The following is an 18,306-nucleotide window of genomic DNA, read 5'->3' as shown; positions in this document are numbered from 1 at the left end:
TGTGAACTATTAGAACACATTATTAATAAACAGTTTGTCACATGTTATTTTCCACCTTTTTGTATTTACATCCATCATATAGTCTGCACATTGAAGACAGTATCTATATTCTAACAGGTTAACCAATAGTTTGGAAATAAGTCTCCTTTGTTGGAAAAATAGAAACAAGTGTGAATTCATATTTTTCTCTTCGATTTGCCATTATTCTAGAATTTTAGGCAGGAAAATACGTTCTTTATCAGTCATAGAGAAGCGTCATTGTACACTTTAAATTCGGGAGTGCAATTTTTCTCTACTCTTAAATTAGGTATTGCTTACTTTTAAATTGTTTTCTTCCTCTTCATTTTTAAAAACCTTTCACCAACAAGGGCCTAGAATATCACCGGTAGTTCTCATTTTGCTGAGAAAGTTCTCTTATTTGATTCCATTCTCTTTCAGGTGTGTAAGAAAAGTTCTAAACCTCAACTTTGGTAATGAACCTTCCTTATCCAGGGAGGGCAGGCAAGAAGGAAATGGAACATTTTATACCTCCTGTATTGATAAAATCTTTAAAGTTTGAAAGAACCAAGCATTTGAGGGAATGTGAATCAACTAGATTTCTTATGCATTACTGGCAGAAGTATATACTGTACAACTACTAGGGGAAAAAAGTTGGCATTATCTCCTAAAAGTAAATATTCACAATGTGTATACAATGTATTGTTTTATTTTTTCATTGATTAATCGATTTTGTCAATGGAGCCGTGTTGATGAGATGATAATGGTGATTCACATAGCAATGGTTATAGTTAATCCAGTCCTATGCACTTAAGGCCAGACCATTTTTCAAATTCCAGGATGGCTGAGCACCCAAGGGGGCATCATTTGGTAAGGCAGCATAATAGGCTAGGGCAAAACTAGAAGGGGTATAGAAAAAGGCTTTTTTAAAATAGGAACACTCTACATTTAGAGTAGTGCTTGGTTCATAGAATTTTATCAATGACTTCATGAAGCAAATAATGAAAAAGAAGTAATAATGATTATTTGCCAATGGCTGCTTAAGGTGACAAAGTTTTAGTCATAACCAGGAGAAAAAATGGGAGGCACATCAAATGGATAGTTTTCTGTTTTGTACATTTGGGAGAATGTGAGTTCCTTCCAGATACACAGGAAAAATGTGTCTTTGTCTTTTACATAATTTCAGAGTAGTGATCTACAAATTCTCATTGAGAAACTTTAGGCAATTTTAAATAGTCATATTCAACATTTAAGCCAACATAAACAACTAGGTATAAAGCAACTTGGCTTTTGTAAAGGAAAATTATAAGAGAAGTAGAAAAATATGGAATTATTAACAAAAAAAATCTAGAAATGTTTAACTAACTTCCTCACAAATGTAATTTGAAAAAGAAAAAGAGAATTGCCATTGGTTACATGGGAGGCGTTTAGTGTGACAATAGCTATTATTGATTGAACATCTACTAATATGTCACCTACTGGACTGGACTCTACGAGTTATTTCTTCTAACTCTCGCAACAGTCACATATGAGGAAACATAGGCCAAGAGGGCTTTAATGAGTTTCCAAGGTTCCATAGCTAGTGAGTGTCAGAGCCTGGATTCTGAACCCAGACCTGCCTGATTCTAAACTCACAATTCCTTCACCTGAAGCTGACCCATGTGTGCGGTAGCCATGCCGAGGGAATGCAGCAATGGATCCTGAGATGTTTCAGGTCTCCCATCCACACCCTCCTTCAAGCTGGTTCTTCGGCACAAAACACAGCGTCCCGACCCTAGCTCCACTGTCAACAGCACTGGCAAGTGACCCACTGGGCTCCTCCTTGACCAACTGGGCATCGAGCAGTGCCAAAGCAAATCCCTCCACAAAGCTGGGAGAGTCATGCTGTGGGCTACTCCTGCATGCAGGTGGGTACATATCTCCTGGGTCCTGGGACCCTGCCTAAGAAAAGTGAGGAGGTGGAGGAACAAATCAAGCAGCTCAGTATCTGCTACTACTAGATAAAAGTGACTATGTTGGAATCAGCTTAATAGCAGGTACTCAATAAATGTTATCACCGTTATTGCTTATTATCATCATAATTGCTAGCTGTGTAGCTCTTAGCAATTCACATTAACCCTCTTAGACTCAGTGTCCTAGTCCATAAGATAAGCTTGACACTACTGGAATGATCTAAGATTGTCATGGTGATTATATTCCAAGATAAATTCATTTATATTCGCTGGCAAATTGCTCACTAAGTGTTAGGATAGGAGAGATAAGTTGTTTTCTCCTTTTGATGTGACAAAAATAGATTATAATTATCTTACAGATTTTGGCTCTTGTGTATTTTATTTGCCCCACATTCTTACCAGCTTCCTGACAAACTAGCCTTCCCCTGCCTCTTCATTCCCTGTAGGTAGTTTAACAGTCTATTTAAATCTAGTGCTGACAGAATTTCTTTTCCAATTATTTCTTGTAATTTAGATCTACACTCAAGACCCATTCCTAGCCCCTTCTTTCCTTCATAATACCTTTGAATACTCAAATCCCCCTTGAACCTCTCCCTCTATCACACAGTTTGGCAATAACTAGTTTCCCATTTTTTGTAATCATTTACGTCGGTAACTTATTGGCTAAGTTGTAAACTCTTTGAAAGCAAAGACCCTATCTTCTCATACATCTTAGTACTTACTGCAGCACCTAGCCCCTTGCCTTGCATAAAGTAGAAGCTCAATAAATAATTACTGATGGAAAAATTCATGTAAGTTACCTATGAAGTCATTCATTAATTCTTATAACCAGGACTTGAAGATCTAGAAAGTTGAATACCCTAGTTTTAGTACCATACAAAACATGGTACTGTTTTATGTGGCAAATAAAACATACACTGAAAACTCATTTAAAATCAAGAAAAGATTAGTTTCTGAGAGATGAATTCATGATAAGTTATTTAAGTGAAAATAATTATTTTGAAGTAAGACCTCACACTTTTTTTGTGTTAACATTGTGGATGGTAAACTTGCCTTCCCAGGAAATGTCTTTAGGGCCTTCAGCCAGAAAGGACGTTGGGCTCATAGGTCTAACCTCAGGTCATAGCTATGTTCTGACAATTAGGCCAACACTGTAATATAGTATACACAACTTGCAGCTTATTATAATTTTACTATTTTCAGACAATTGAGATGAAATATATCAGTGAAAAATATATATCACACTAAATAAATCCTTGTTGATTGAAATACAAAATGAAATAAAAACTGATACATTTTTTCTGACAATTGATAAGGAATAGACTTTTATACAGTATATATTTTTTTAATTTCTTTCTTTCAACTACCTTTCAAACTATCATCTTTATTGCCACCATTGAACCAAAGATAAAAGAAGTTTGAACATCAAGTATGTGAGTGATATGAAATCAAAGTAGAAGATGGGCCATGTGCCTCTATGTAAATTTCCTTGTCTTGAGGTTCCAAAAATTGGCCTCTTTTTTAAAAATGAAAGTAAATATCTTCTTTCTTAGACATATGGCAAGATATTTATATGATCTAACTTTGTGAATTAATGTGTTATAATGATACAGAGTTTTATTTTTCCCCTTATTATTTTAATGTAGAACAAATGCTATTTGAACACTCCCCTATTCCTCTCAGCCATATACACACATATTACACTGATTACAGGATGTGGGAAGACAGTCTTTTAAATAGATTTTTAAAACAATTTCTTAAAATAATGTAGTCTAGGGGCTTGTCTTGGAAGTCTGTGCAGGTAGGTGAGAATCTGTCAACATAATGTCTGTTCTCAGTATTTTTCCTAAGGGCAACATGCTATTTTGTTTCCCATGTGATTATTTTTGCTTTTATTTTTTTCCTGTTTGTGTACTTTAATTTCATTTAGGAAATGAATGGAATGAGGAATGGCAAAGTATGATTGTTTAGATTCTCTCATAATATAGAACGATTTTTGTGATAAAGATTATGAATATGAATTTTCTTTGATAAACATCTGCTTACAGTTGAATGAAGTATTATTTAGTATAGAATGTAGTATTCAAAAGAAAAAGCAATTTATCTAGGAAATGCTTCTTCCCTTGTTGCATTTACCCTCTTGCTGGCTTGATATATCTGTTTTGCCTATTTGTTCTTTATTACTGTCAAGACAGCAAATTTCTATCTGGAGCAGATGGTGTAACTACCATTGTTCAAGTGCTTAAAATTCATTCTGCTGCAGGGAATTTTTATCATTAAACCTCTAATTTGGCAATATTATTAAATTTAAACTATGGACTGTTCTGTCTGGGATGTCTGAACCTTTGTTACATATCTGAAGAGAAAAATACATATTTATATGTATGAAAAAACTTGTTTGATTATTTCTTAACAAATGAATGTAAAGATTTTTTTCATTAAGTTAGTATATAGTATGATGGGTAAATGCTATAAAATTTTAGTCAGTCATTTTTTGTATATAAATTTATTGTGGACTTTACTTGTTTCCTTTATTAATGTCTCCATGTTTTATCCCAAAAGAAATTTTAGATCATGATGTGTCTTGATATTTTTGAATAGAGTGTTTAAATTTAAATCTATTTTTAAACTTCAAATTTAGGCCTTTTTGTCCATAGCTCCTCACAGCACCCTGCCCGACCTACCCCACATGAAAGTCATGAGATTTCATATTTTACCCTCAGGAAAATAGAGAGAATGCCATTTTTCCCACTCTTAGCCACATTTTCAATACTGGAATGATTAAAACTGGACCAGCAGAAGCTTTGCACTTAACTTTATCCTTACAACTTTAAGGCAACAAATGAATATTTTGTGGAAATATTCATAATAACTTGTAAACAAATAACATATACGTATTCAGTAAATGGAATTCCACAATATTCATGATTTTTCAGTGATTACTACTTTAGAAATAATTCCACTCAGTGTAATAAGGTAAACTATAAACAGTATCCCATAGTTGGACGATTATACAATCATTGGTGAATGAGTCTAATTGAACATGTGTTGAGCACGTCAACTGCTCTTAGGGAGATCATACATTCCAGTTTGTCCAGGATAGTCACAGTTTACACTTATCAAGCAAATATGATTACTTTCTTTGACTCTCAAGAGTGTACCAATTTGGATTCTAAGTTACATGCTTATTCGATCTCTTCTGTACCCATACAAACCTAAGAGTTACATGCTGACATATGTGAAAGAAGTATAAGCAAATGTCCATTACCCAGAGGAGCATGCAAACTTATTAATGACAAAAGAAATACATGTGAAATCATTGCAAAATAATCCATAATTCTTTGTATTAAAATTCTAAATATGTGGTACAGGCAATAAGCAGTGTTGGAATTCAGAGAGATAAATGGATGTGGACTAGAGCTGTTAAGCCTAGTTTAAGCTACTGCTCTGCTAAAGAGCTTTGCAGGCATGAGGTCACATGGACAAATTTCTAGAGATGGATATGATTACAGTTCACTGCTGATCAATCAACAGTGGAAATGACTGAATACAAAGAAGAGTATGGTAGAGAGAATAATCACTAAGGACTTGGAAATTCTGGTCTCTCATCCTGGCTCTGCCACTGGTCAACTTTATGTCATTGAGTAAATTACTTCTTCCCTTTGGCTTTATTTCCTTCACCTGTAAAAAGAGGTAGTGAACTGGATGCATCCATTCATCAGTTATTTATTGTGAGATTACTTTGTGCAAGGTGCTCTACTAAGGGCTAAGTAAAGGATCTCTAAAGTTCGTTTCCTGCTCTAACTTCTACAGAAATGTCACTTCCATCACCAGTGTTTCCAGGGACATAGTTGTAACTGGTTTGGGATCATGTGCTTCTCTGTCACAAAAAAAGAACATTTCGTGCAGGTAAGTTAACCCAAACCAGCAAATATTTGTTGTGTTGACTTGAAACTTCCTAGCAAGTGTCCTTTATTTCCTAACTGGATTAAGACCGTATTTTCATTCCCTCTGATAATGATGCAACCCTAGAATGGTGGGGGACTCTTTCAGGAGAAGCTGGCATTGTGTATTTTCAGAGTGTGAAAACTACCATTATGCTACAGGTAACCAAGGCTTCAGACAGCTCAGCTGGGAAGCCTGGATACCATGCACTGGTCTCCCTTGTCACTTCTCACAACTGAGGCCTGCTACCCATTCTGATATCATAAAGCTTGCTCTTGTTCCCAGTTCTAATCACCTAAAAGGAGAGATCATGCTCTCTGGAGTAAAGTTGTAGCACCTGCACAAGGAACTGTACCACCTCAAAGAAGCTGAGATGTCTTCTGTGAATCCAGCTGCTTCAAGGCTGTAGGGCCACTTGCCTTGGCAGTTTTTCCTATCGCAGAGAGTGGAGAAAGCGGCCCAAACCATCAGAATGGATTATACATCACTTTTTTTTTTTTTTTTTTTTTTTTTTGCGGTACGCGGGGCCTCCCACTGTTGCGGCCTCTCCCATTGCGGAGCACAGGCTCCGGACACGCAGGCTCAGCGGCCATGGCTCACGGGCCCAGCCGCTCCGCGGCATGCGGGATCCCCCCAGACCAGAGCTCGAACCCGTGTCCCCTGCACCGGCAGGCGGACTCTCAACCACTGCGCCACCAGGGAAGCCCTATACATCACTTTTGATAATGCACACGGATCCTCCACTCCATTAACTGGAGAAGTTGGAGGTAGATCTAGTCTAAAAAGAATCTGAGGAAGAAGAGAAAAAATTTACTGGTCTAATATTTATTCTGTCCTTTAAAATTGTGGTGTAATATCCACAAATAATTCTGAGCCTTCTTAATATAGTAGATATAAAATACAGTAGATATAAAATACAAGATCAAATATTAACAACTTTTAAGTTGCTACTTAGTTCATTTACATTTGGACAGAGATATTTACAGAGACAGATTTTTTTTTGGTAGAGGTGCCAGGATGTATTTAAGCCCAGTTGCAAGTTCACCTGTCTGCTGTCAGTGTTGTTAGTGATGGTAATGATCATAGTGGGAGGGGATGAGAGGGAGAGAAGTCAAGATTTTATAAAGAATAGTTGAATGAAAAACAGAAGTAACAGAAGAAATAGGAGCTATAATAGATGTTTTATCATAAATGATTGCTACAATGAGCACAAATTATGAAATTTAGAACTGAGGGTATTAATTTTCTCCGTATTATAACTTTGCTTAGGATGGTGTAAACATTGCTATAAGGGGTTTCCCCTTACTTTTTGCATGGTTAGGCATGAAACGGAAAATTGAAGTCCTTTTAGGAAAATATTCCAAGTGAATTCCAAATGCTAAGAAATCTCTACTAACCTTACAGGTAGTCCAATTGAAAATTTTAAACTTTCAGTGCATTTTTTTCAGAAATACATACTACTGTACATTTAAATCTGTAAATGTACTAAAGCAACTACATAAAGCATTAAATCAGAGATATGAACAGCTGAAAACTGATAGGAGCTGAAAATAGAGTTGTAAGTAAATCACTGAGAATCTGTCTTCAAATATACTGCTCGTAAATTTTAAATCAATCTGTTTTATTCTGCCACTCATAGTAGACTATTCTACCCCTTGATTTACAAAACACTTAAACTTCAAATACTTCTGACTAAAAGGGGGGAAGTGGGAAGAGGAAAAATAAAAGACATATGGAATCACTTGACAATGTGCTGAAATATTAATCCGCAGGCATCTCTGACTACGTGTATTTTAAAATTAAGGCCAAATTCAAAAGTAGATTATTTCTTTTGAAAATGGCCTCAATTATTTCAGGGTGTAGAAGTAAAAATAATTTAAACCTCTACTCATTTTCTGTGTGTGTGTGTGTGTGTGTGTGTGTGTTTAATCATTGTTCTGGCAAAATAAGAGCATGATCCAAACTCTATGCCTCATTCCCAAACTTCTGGAGATTGGTGACACCTTACAGAGCTGTTGGAAGGTGTAAGACAAGAGAAGGAAAATGAAGATGTTAACTCACACTGAGATCTGGAGGGGTAACCAGCCGTAGACAACCCAAAAAGCTGAGAACCTGAGCAAGACAAACTTGTTTTTAAAAAGACATTGTAATTGCAATTGAATAAGGCCAGGACTGGCTAAGGGAGAGCGAGTGTAAGAACAAAAAGAAAGGAATTTGACTTGAGACCAGCAGGATGATGGGTACTTTCTTCCTCATGCCATACGAAACATTTCTAGGATAGAAAGCATCATAAGAAGATAGATCTGCACCCATGGTGTTTTAGAGCAACTGACTGGGCTCTATAACAAAGTCATAGATTATTTTGTCTTTTTAATGTAGAAGGAAATAACTGATTAAATGGAATGTTTCACTGATTTTTCCAAACAAGCCTCCTTATAGAATTTCAGAAATGGGGAGTGCCTTCTCAGATGGGCTCACGTGAACCTACTCATTTCCTGACCATGTATTGAGAACAAGTTGAGAGGCAGCAGCAAAATAGCCTGACAGTTCAATACAATAAACAAATTCATAATTTAAGGACAAAGTCTTTCAGTTTTAATACCTTCAAATAGGGATTTAATGGCATCTGTCGCTATCCATTATTGAAATGCAGAGGCATGAGATGTTATATTCCCTGGGCCTGTAGGTTAGTAAATATATAGATCAAATATGTTGTAAATGGAATTCTTGTACAACTTTAAAAGTGATCATTTGTGATATGTTTTGGGCCATTATGTAATATTATGTCATTACATTATATAATAATATGTCAACTGTTTCAATAATATTCTAAGAGAAGAATTAATATCTTTACTGATCTTTAATATTTTGGGTTTTGCTTTTGCTTGAGCAGCTCCATAAATGAATATTCATTCATTTGTACATTATTTTTATTGTGAAAAGAAAAATAAATGGCTTCTCTTGTTACAAAAAATAGCTCTACGAATATTCTGATCAAACTTTTATTAATTTCTATTGTGATAAACAATGTGACATAAACATCTAAAAGCCATTTCCTGACGATTATATTGTACATATTGTTAAATTCCATTTACAAATTATGTGAGGAATTTGTTTTTTAAGGAAAACATGATCAGAGCATGGACACATTTGTTAGGGCAGTCCCACCCAGCCTTTTTCAGAAGGTTGTATTCTGCCATAGTATAAAGAATCCTGATTTGTTCAAGAAATATTTCCAGTCTAAAATCTTGGAGGCAGGTGCTCACTTGTCCTCCTCCATGCTTCGAAAATACAGGGAGGAGGCCAGAGTGGCAACTGTCACCATGATTGATTTCGTTGGGATAGAAGATTGTCCAGCTGATTGTAATCAATGGATTGAGCATTCTCTCAGAACAGTGAAACTGTTAAAACTCCTCAAGGTAGAACAAAGCAGTAATGTTTCAAAATTTAAGTATTTTGAAATGCAAGATACTTTTCTCATATCATCTATTCTTCTAAACAACACAATGTTTAGGCCATGTGCTGTTCACAGATTATAATGTTGTAATGGTAAAATGTACACCCAATGACAAAAATAGTGATAAATGACTGAGATTATTTATTTTAATTTTATATTGAATTTTGTATAATGCTACTTGGAAAAATTTTTGTAGAATTATTAGTAAATGTAAGAAGATTCATATATGATCAAAATAGTTTACAATCTTCCTGTCCTTAAGTTTGAAGTGTATTACAGGTTAAGCTCAAGCCAGGAAGTAAGATTGTTTTATAGAACTCCATGATTCTCAAAACTGAAATTTGAAGTGAATGTGGTATATCATAATAGTGCAATTAAAATATAAATTTATCATTCATTTTTTATTCAACAAATACTTATATAACCCTTAATATGTGCAAGGTATTTTCCATGCATACTCTATTCTTAATGGTAACAATCTTAGCAACCTAGTAATGCAGGTAGTATCTTCACTTGATTGTTGATAATGCATCCCTGAACCATGGAATGTAGGATTCGATGTCATCACTCTCTACGTTTCTGTTTAAATATATTTTACTCTCACTTTGAATGAAAAGGTGAAACATAAATATCATTAGGAGTGATTATTGAGTAGGAACAATCAAGGGTGGCTTCCTACATGGCATGGACCTCTGGCTAGAGGGAAGTACACAGATGGGCCATTAGCAAGTGGAACATTAAAGACTTTGTCAAGAACATCTTATCTTCTGCAAGACCACAGGTAGAATTGTATCCACATTTTGATCTTATGAGACTCCAATCTAATTCTTCACAGAAGGTGAGTGTCACAGAGTGAGTGTTCCCAGGCTATGCCATGTCGCAGTGAAGTCTGAGAGCAAATGTTTAACAGCTGCAGTTTTGGTAACAAATTATGCACATTTTAAAAATTATTGAAACTTATTTGAATTTGATATTCAGTGCAGTCACACAAACATCTTTTGAAGACTTAATAGATACCAGACTCTATGCTAAATACAATGAAAACAAAAGCATATTCTGTGCATTCAAGTAGTTTACAGCCTGGAGGTAGAGAGCTCTCAACCCCTTTCAAAAGTAGGACTCTTCAAAAAAAAAAAAGAAAAAGTAGAATGCTTCTACCTTATGCATTTGAGTTACACCACCTATTATTATATTGTGCTTTCTGTTTCTCCTTGTTTCTTAAACTCAAAGGATTAAGCGTTCATTGGTAGTAGATTTTCTGCTTAAGTGCTACCTGACTACATTGGCATATAAAATTCACAAATAGACTCATATTTTTTCCTAACATAAAACTGTTTTCTGCTTTTGCTGAGCCCTTATATTTAAGAACATGAAATCAGGGCCCTTATACTCTGTTGGAACCTCTTCTGATATGGAGACTTTGGTTAGTATAGTCTCATTTAAAGATGAAGAATGGGGGAGTTCCTGGTTTGCCTAGTGGTTAGGATTCCGGGCTTTCACTGCTGTGGCCCAGGTTCAATTCCTGGTCAGGGAACTGAGATCCCTCAAGGTGTGGCCAAATAAATAAATCTGGTTTCACATAAAGTTTTTTAAATAAATAAATAAAGGTGAAGAACCAATTCTGAAATATTGAGAATTGATGAATATATATATATATATATATATATATATATATATATATATTTTTTTTTTTTTTTTTTTTTTTTTTTTTTTTGCGGTACGCAGGCCTCTCACTGTTGTGGCCTCTCCCGTTGCGGAGCACAGGCTCCGGATGCGCAGGCTCAGCGGCCATGGCTCACGGGCCCAGCCGCTCCGCGGCATGTGGGATCCTCCCGGACCGGGGCATGAACCCGCGACCCCTGCATCGGCAGGCAGACTCCCAACCACTGTGCCACCAGGGAAGCCCAAGAATTGGTGAATATTTGAGAGTGAAATATTGAGAGTGATTTTCTGACTAGCTCTTATATTGAAGGTTTTTTTTTTTCTAATTGATTAGCTTTTGGGAAAAAAAAAATTCTTGTTATTCCAAACTTGATTAGATGCAAGTGGTTGTCCATATAAGATCAACAAGGGAAAACTTAATTTTCTTTCAATAATTACTTTCAACTTTAAATAAAGTTCAAATTGCTCTCAAGAACAAAGTATAACTATTTCCCAGTAGATGATAATTTAAACAGGTCATTAAAAAAGAATATTATCCCATTCCATCAGGATGTAGGCTTCATTCAGGCAGCAATAAAATAAACTGCATTAATATTTACACATCTTTGGAAATATCAGGTCTACATTTTCATAGCTTAGATCTTATTACTGTACCTTACATTAAAAAAGGTACAATTCAAATGAAGAATTTTAACTGAATTTTTTTATTAATACTATGTGGTATCTATATCAAAACTTTTTAAAAACCTGAGAAAATGTCTTACTTTGAAACTACCATGGGAATATACAAGTTAGTATTTTATATATAACATGGTAGATGCCATTCAGAGTAATAAATGGGACTTTTTTTTGCATTTTTTTTGCATGAACTCACTTATGTTTTAATGGTTGTTTCTTGGTTTTTGCTTTGCTTGTGGGGTTACTATACCAAAATGATAACATTTTTTTCTAGGTTCCAAGTTTATTTAGAAAAGTGTATAATGTTGTAATTTAGGGTATTGAACCATATTAGTTTTACACAAATTAGTATTTTCTTTTTTTAGAAACACAATTCCAACCATCTTAACTAAATATGGCAAATTCAGTGGCTCATATATCCATAAGGTAAGGAGTAGTAGAGGACTTGGAATTGATGGCATCCTGGAATTTGAAAAGTGTCACAACCACCCCCTTACCCCATTGTTTTACTTCTTATTTCAGCTCTTGAGCATGTGCTATCCTCATTCTCTTAGACTGTTCTATGTGTCAGGAAATGTGACTATTATCATCTTTAAAGAGCCATCCTTACAGATGATCATCCAGGAGAATTGAGAATGCTTTCCCTTAATTTCCACCTTGGAATAATTGACTTATGTGGATCAAATCATGGTCCCTAGGATCATTAGAGTGACCAAGAGGCTAAGGTACTATTATAGACCCAGAGTGAGAGAGTAGCCTCCTCTGTTTGGGGGAGGGAGCTTCCACAGAACCATACAGATTAGCGAAAGTAGAGTTCCTCAAAAGAAGGAAGACACTGGTAACAAAAAAAGGGAGGAGAAAATACTGGAAAGACAAAAGCAACTGATGTCCACTACATAATCCAATAATAAAATTACATATATACAAATATATGTATATCTGTATCTACACATACATGTATATACATATGTATATCTCCTTTTAGATCATCAGTAGATTTTTATAGTCATGTTTATATAGATCCTATATACTATCTATTAATATTATTTCTGATTTGTTCTTTTTTTATTGTGGTATAATTGCAAATTAGTTTTTAACAGATTAGTTTTTTGTAGAAAGATTTCTTAGATTGTTCATGAATTTTCAGTTTTCCACTGACACACATTTGTTTTCTTGTTAACAATAAATTTTAGCTCACCACAATGATTTGATAATTAACCCCCAACTTTTGCATACTGGTGTTACTAATGAGTAAATCAGGAAAAAGAAATTGAACAATGAATTTTGCAAAACAGAACCCATTTTCTAAGAAAATATTTAGAAACTAGGAGACATGATTTTTTTGAAAGGAGAAACAATGCTATTATTAATGAAGTGGATGCGACCTTTGTGATAACATATTACTTTTGCTTCCTTCCTGTGTGCAATTTTGTTCTATATAAATGATGTTTCTGGATAAATCAGTTGTTGCCGTTTACAGAGCATCTGAAAAACAGATCACTTTTAGTGTTCACAAGAGCCCTAGAAGCTAGGTTACTTATTTGTGTCTTAGAAAAGGATGAAGCAACATTGATTACTTGGACTCTCTATTTTGTCTTCTTTAATGTATGCGCTGGTGTTTTTTAATGCAGGCTTCTCACTGCCATAATGCTTTGTCAGCCTTCACATATTATTTATTAACATCTTGGTTTTTAAAGATGAAAATATGAACCACAGATAAATTGAATGATTTAACCAAGATAGTACAGGGTAGGATCAGGGTAGGGGAGAGCCTTTGAGCTTTGAGTTTCTGTCCCCTTTGCAGAACCAAAATGAATCAGTTTTAACAGGAAAAACCTCACAGTGTAAAGGAACTTTGCTAAGAAATTATGAAAGTGCAAGTTAATTAGCATACAGAGCTACTTGCAAGGACTGACAGTTATTAACTACATGTTCTTGGGCTGGCTCAATTTCAGGCAATTTGCTGCTAAACTAAACAAAAAAAATTCTGTTAGTTTTCAGTCTTGCAGAGAAAAAAAAACCTTCAAAGCACCAACCAAGAAATAACTGCTCTATAAGGTGCAAAGGAAGCAGATTTTAGATTTAAATTTTTGAGCCAGTGTTTTTGGAGGCTTATTCTCTTCACTATATATCACAATTCTAATTATATCAATAGTTAGTGGAACAGTTTGGGAGCTCATGTGCTTACCTAAGTGAATAGCTGAAATTGTTCAAAAATCGAGGTAGCTAGTGGGAGATAAGTGTGAGTTTGCCTTGTTTTAGGCAATAGATACATTTCTGAGAAGTTATTTGTAACTGAACTTTCATTAAGTCATATTTTAAGTGCATGGAAACTATCTATAGCACCTCACAAGTCTCCTGGATTCACATAGGAGGATGACTAGAACTACTTGCTAAAAAACAAAATTCAACTGAGTAAATTTTAAAGATCTAATTGGCTTTATTAAATGACTCATGAGTAGGGCAGCACATCCCATCTAGCAGATAGAAAGGAGCTCCAAGGAGTTGTACAAAATGGAAGCCCTTTGTAGGCAGAAGGGGGGGAAAGAGTGGATTATTTCAGTCTTAGGTAACCTACCTATGGGGATGGAAGGAGACTATGTGGCAGATTGTTTTATTGGTTCTGACCAGAAAATTCCTAACTGACCAGTTAAGACTACATTCCTGGGGGCGGTTGTAACTGTGGTTAGGTCAGGTATTAAGTCTTGGTTTGCTGACCTAGAGCTTAGCACAAGTAACTCCATTTGGGGCCTATTATTTCTTTTTAAACACACTGAATTGTTCCCGTTTAATTTTTTTCCCCCTCACACTTTAATCAGATTGGCATTGTATCCTTGAAAATTAGATATGTCGTTCCTATTTAATGGTTTATTGATTTGGCATATCACCTGCTTATAGGATCTGAAGGTTTTGGTATTTGAACCTTTGTAGATAAGAGTTACACGCCCCTGCTAATAAAATAAGTACTGCTAGAGGCTTTGAAGTAATTATTTTCTCAGAATTGAAAGTATTAAAAATTGGTGGCAACATATTATAGAAATAAATGAAAAGTGAGAGCATACTAAATAAAGTTTTAGTCCTCAATACTGAGTTTCTTAATTGTGCTTAGTCCATAGTCGTGATGTAAGCAGCTGAGGGCCTCGGGTATGGGCCAGACATTGGGAAGAAGGTGAGTCAACAGAGAATGGTAGCTCAAATAATCCCAAAGTAGATTCTCGAATACAGCATTTTTCAGGAAGGGACTGTGAGTAATTGGAGAGGAAAGACATATGAAAACAGCCCATAGAAAAGCCGAAGAAAAGGCAGCACTTAATACCTCTATTGTTTTGGGGGACAAAAGAATTTCTGAGCTGGTGACAATATTCCCTGTTCTACTGAATGCCAAAAAGCCACTTAACTGATACAAAAGAGAGGAAGGAAGTATGAGGAAGCTCAGGAAGTAACAGAGGAAAAAATATATATGAATATCAGGTGGTGACAGGAATGGAAACTATGGAAGAAAACAGATACAATAGGGCTCATGTAAAGAAAAAAGTGCCTTAAGAAAACAGCATGAAGGCGATAGCTCCATAGAGGAGAAAATAATGAATACGAGAAAATACAATGAAAAGACTGAAAAACAGTCAGCAGCTTCCCCGGGGAGCCACTGGGGGATCAAGAGAGATAGAAGAAGGAAGGAGAGAGAAAAAAAAACAAAACCACGAATGAATGACAAAGAATTAGGGAAACAAGCTGCCCTAGTTGGAAGCTGACTTTGAAAGTACAAAGGGCAAAGTCAGGAGAATTTAAGGAAGTTTAAAGGGAATCTTGAAGAATTATTTAAAATCAGACAACCAAGTGTAACACAGTTGAAAGCATGTGCATGCAATGTGTAGTATAAGAATGCAAAAGGCAGGATTATAAAAATGCAGAAGGCTGTGATGGCTTATGCAATTTCAGGTCAGTAAATCAGATTTAATCATGAAAAAACCACTTTTGTGAAAAGGGGTGAATATAGATTATTTCTGAATGAACTATATCAGTCACTAGATTTTTTTTTTTTTACAAAACAAACATAGAAGAATCATTAAAAATATGATTGTGGATAAGAAGCAGTATTTTGGCAACATGCTTTGATTCTCATTTTCCAATATGAACAAGGGTTTTTATGTTCTGTTTTAAAATCAGCATGTCTATTTTCCTCAACTTCAGGTATCTGCAGGTACTTTGCTTAACACTGCTCAGTTCAGTAATAGTTTACTAAATGCCTACTGTATGCAGGCACTATGCCAGGTGTTGGGGACCCAAAAAAGATTCAGTTATATTTGTTGTTAATTAATTGTTCCCAGTCTCACAGAGGAGAGAGATATGCAGACGAATAATGAGAGTAAAATGGCATGAAGGCAATGATGGAATAAGTATGAGATCCACAAGTACTGTAGAGAAGGGAATGATTGGCACTGTCAGAGCAGGCTTCACAGAGGACATGATATCTAGCAGTGCTCTATGTCATGACTCTGAGATGGCCAAGCATGGAAAGGGTCAAAGGTCATTCCAGACAGAAGAAATAGCATGTGCCAAGACAGGGATGTCTTAAAACAATGTAGTCTGTGTAAGGAAGGAAAAATAATTTTCCCTCTACCATTCTGAATTCTTGGCTGAGACCCCCTATAATAAAAGACAGGTTAAGAAGTTTATTAACATGTGTACCTCCTGAATACATGAGACATACTCAGGAAACTAGCTCCCTGAGATGGCCCAAGAGACCACCTTAAATGCTATCTTCAGCTAAAGACAAAAGAGGATGTTGAGGGTAGTGGTTTGGGATTTCAAAGGGGAGGAAGGCAATTCACATGGAGATGGAAAAGCAAAATGTTTGGTAAATAAATATTTACTGGGCCAGGCAGAAACAATGAGACACAGCTGTGGACTCTGATCCCTAGGCCCTCTTTGCCCCCCACCACCATCACACTGAGCCCATATTCTTTGCAGCTATCTCTGGTCATAGCTCTATTCTGGGAACAGGCCCTCTATCTAAATTCTTTTAGGCAGTTAGGGGGAAGGTCAAAGTTTCTTCCTGAGTCTTTTGGGCCTTGATTGCTTTCAGCTTGAAATAATCTGCTTGCCAAAGAGACATTTTGGGGTGGCAAGTTTTGTTCCCCTAAAATCCACAGTCCTTGGCTCTAAGGGACTAGTAGTACATCAGTTCAGATGCAGGTATTATATTCCCCATTTTCCCCCAATTATTTCATGTAAGTGTTTTCCACATATGATCATGACAATTATAGTACTAAATCCATAGTGCCTAATACACTTTTCAAGCATTTGGGAGGATATTCTATTTTCACTTATCAAATTCAGGTTTTCTTTCAATATTATGCGGAAACTATTACCAGTTGGGAGCACATTTTGTCATTTTTGTCCACCGGCGAACAATGCAAATAGTAATTTTTATTCTTGTGGGGTTTTTTCTTGATGATTAATTTATTTTGATTATTCCCAATACAATATGATACAGCAGTCTTTCTTTTAGAATAGAGAAACACAGTATTTATTACACTGTAAATTGCATTTTTCTCTGAAAGAATGCTTTGTTTTTTTCATAGGTGGGGCACGGGTCAGGGAAGGGAGAGAGGATGTCAGCAGGGCTTTTAGCTGTAGCTGTAGCAGCCTGAGAAAAACAAGGTAGTCTTTTAGGCTTTCCTCTTTAGTTTTTTAAAATATCCGTATATCATCATTCAATCATTTCATCATTGAATGTCAGGTGAGAAGTAGGATAAAACATAGTTTTATCCACATACAGAGTGGTTCTGTCATTTTGCATGACTTCCTATGAAATGGAAATAGCACAAGACTGATTTGTCAGTCTTTTTTGGCATATCTGGAGAATGAGAACAAAACGGATGGCATAGATCTCTAAGTTGACTAAATTTAATGTCAGTCGTTACTCTATTGCAAAGTATCACATAAACAACTAATTAATGCTTACTAAACACAGATGAAAGGAAAATCCTAAAGTCCAATTTGCAGATCATTTACAAAGTAAAAGAAACCCATCTGATACTCAGTTGAATGTACTGAGAGGATTCAGAAATCACTGGGTAACTCTGAAGGTTGGTTTTTTAGTTCGTTGTAACACATCATTCCATCTTTAACACCATTCAATGTCTTCTTATCATCATACCATGACTTCAAACACCTTAATGATAGGGTCCCAGGCTTTTCTCTCTAGCTTTTTCTTAAACAAATCATTCACTATTCCCCAGCCTCAGTGGCTCACACCCACCTTAAGCCATTTGCATTTGATGCTCTTTCTGGAACACTATTCTCCCAGATCCTCAACTGACTAATCCCCCTCTTTCTTCAAGTCTCAGGTCATATATCACTGTCTCAAAAATTCTACCCTGATGACCCCATCCAAACTACTCACCCTCACCTCTCATGTTTATCTGTTTTATTTTTCACAGCACTAATACTATATAAAATTATCTTATTTGTTCACTTCCTTATTGACTCTCTCCCTGTCCCTATATTGTAAATTCCATGGTAGCCAGGACCTTATCTGTCTTGTTCACAGCTATATCTCAAGCAACCAGTTTGCATGTTTATTGAAGTAAGAATGATAAGTAATAAAAA

The 18,306-nt window shown here is 35.7% G+C and overlaps 1 non-coding gene and 1 pseudogene across 1 annotated transcript; both read left to right on the top strand.

Moving 5' to 3' along the window:
* Nucleotides 1–1,690: 1,690 nt before the first annotated feature.
* LOC132481538 (ferritin light chain-like) overlaps nt 1,691–18,306 on the top strand; it is a 35,828-nt pseudogene continuing 19,212 nt past the window's right edge.
* Nucleotides 1,788–1,916, top strand: LOC132482803 (small nucleolar RNA SNORA35). Its single transcript, XR_009530969.1, has one exon. It is a non-coding gene; the product is annotated as a small nucleolar RNA SNORA35 (small nucleolar RNA).

Source organism: Mesoplodon densirostris, chromosome X, assembly GCF_025265405.1.
Source record: "Mesoplodon densirostris isolate mMesDen1 chromosome X, mMesDen1 primary haplotype, whole genome shotgun sequence".
Lineage (NCBI taxonomy): Eukaryota > Metazoa > Chordata > Mammalia > Artiodactyla > Ziphiidae > Mesoplodon > Mesoplodon densirostris.
This window is presented reverse-complemented; position numbering and strand designations above follow the sequence as displayed.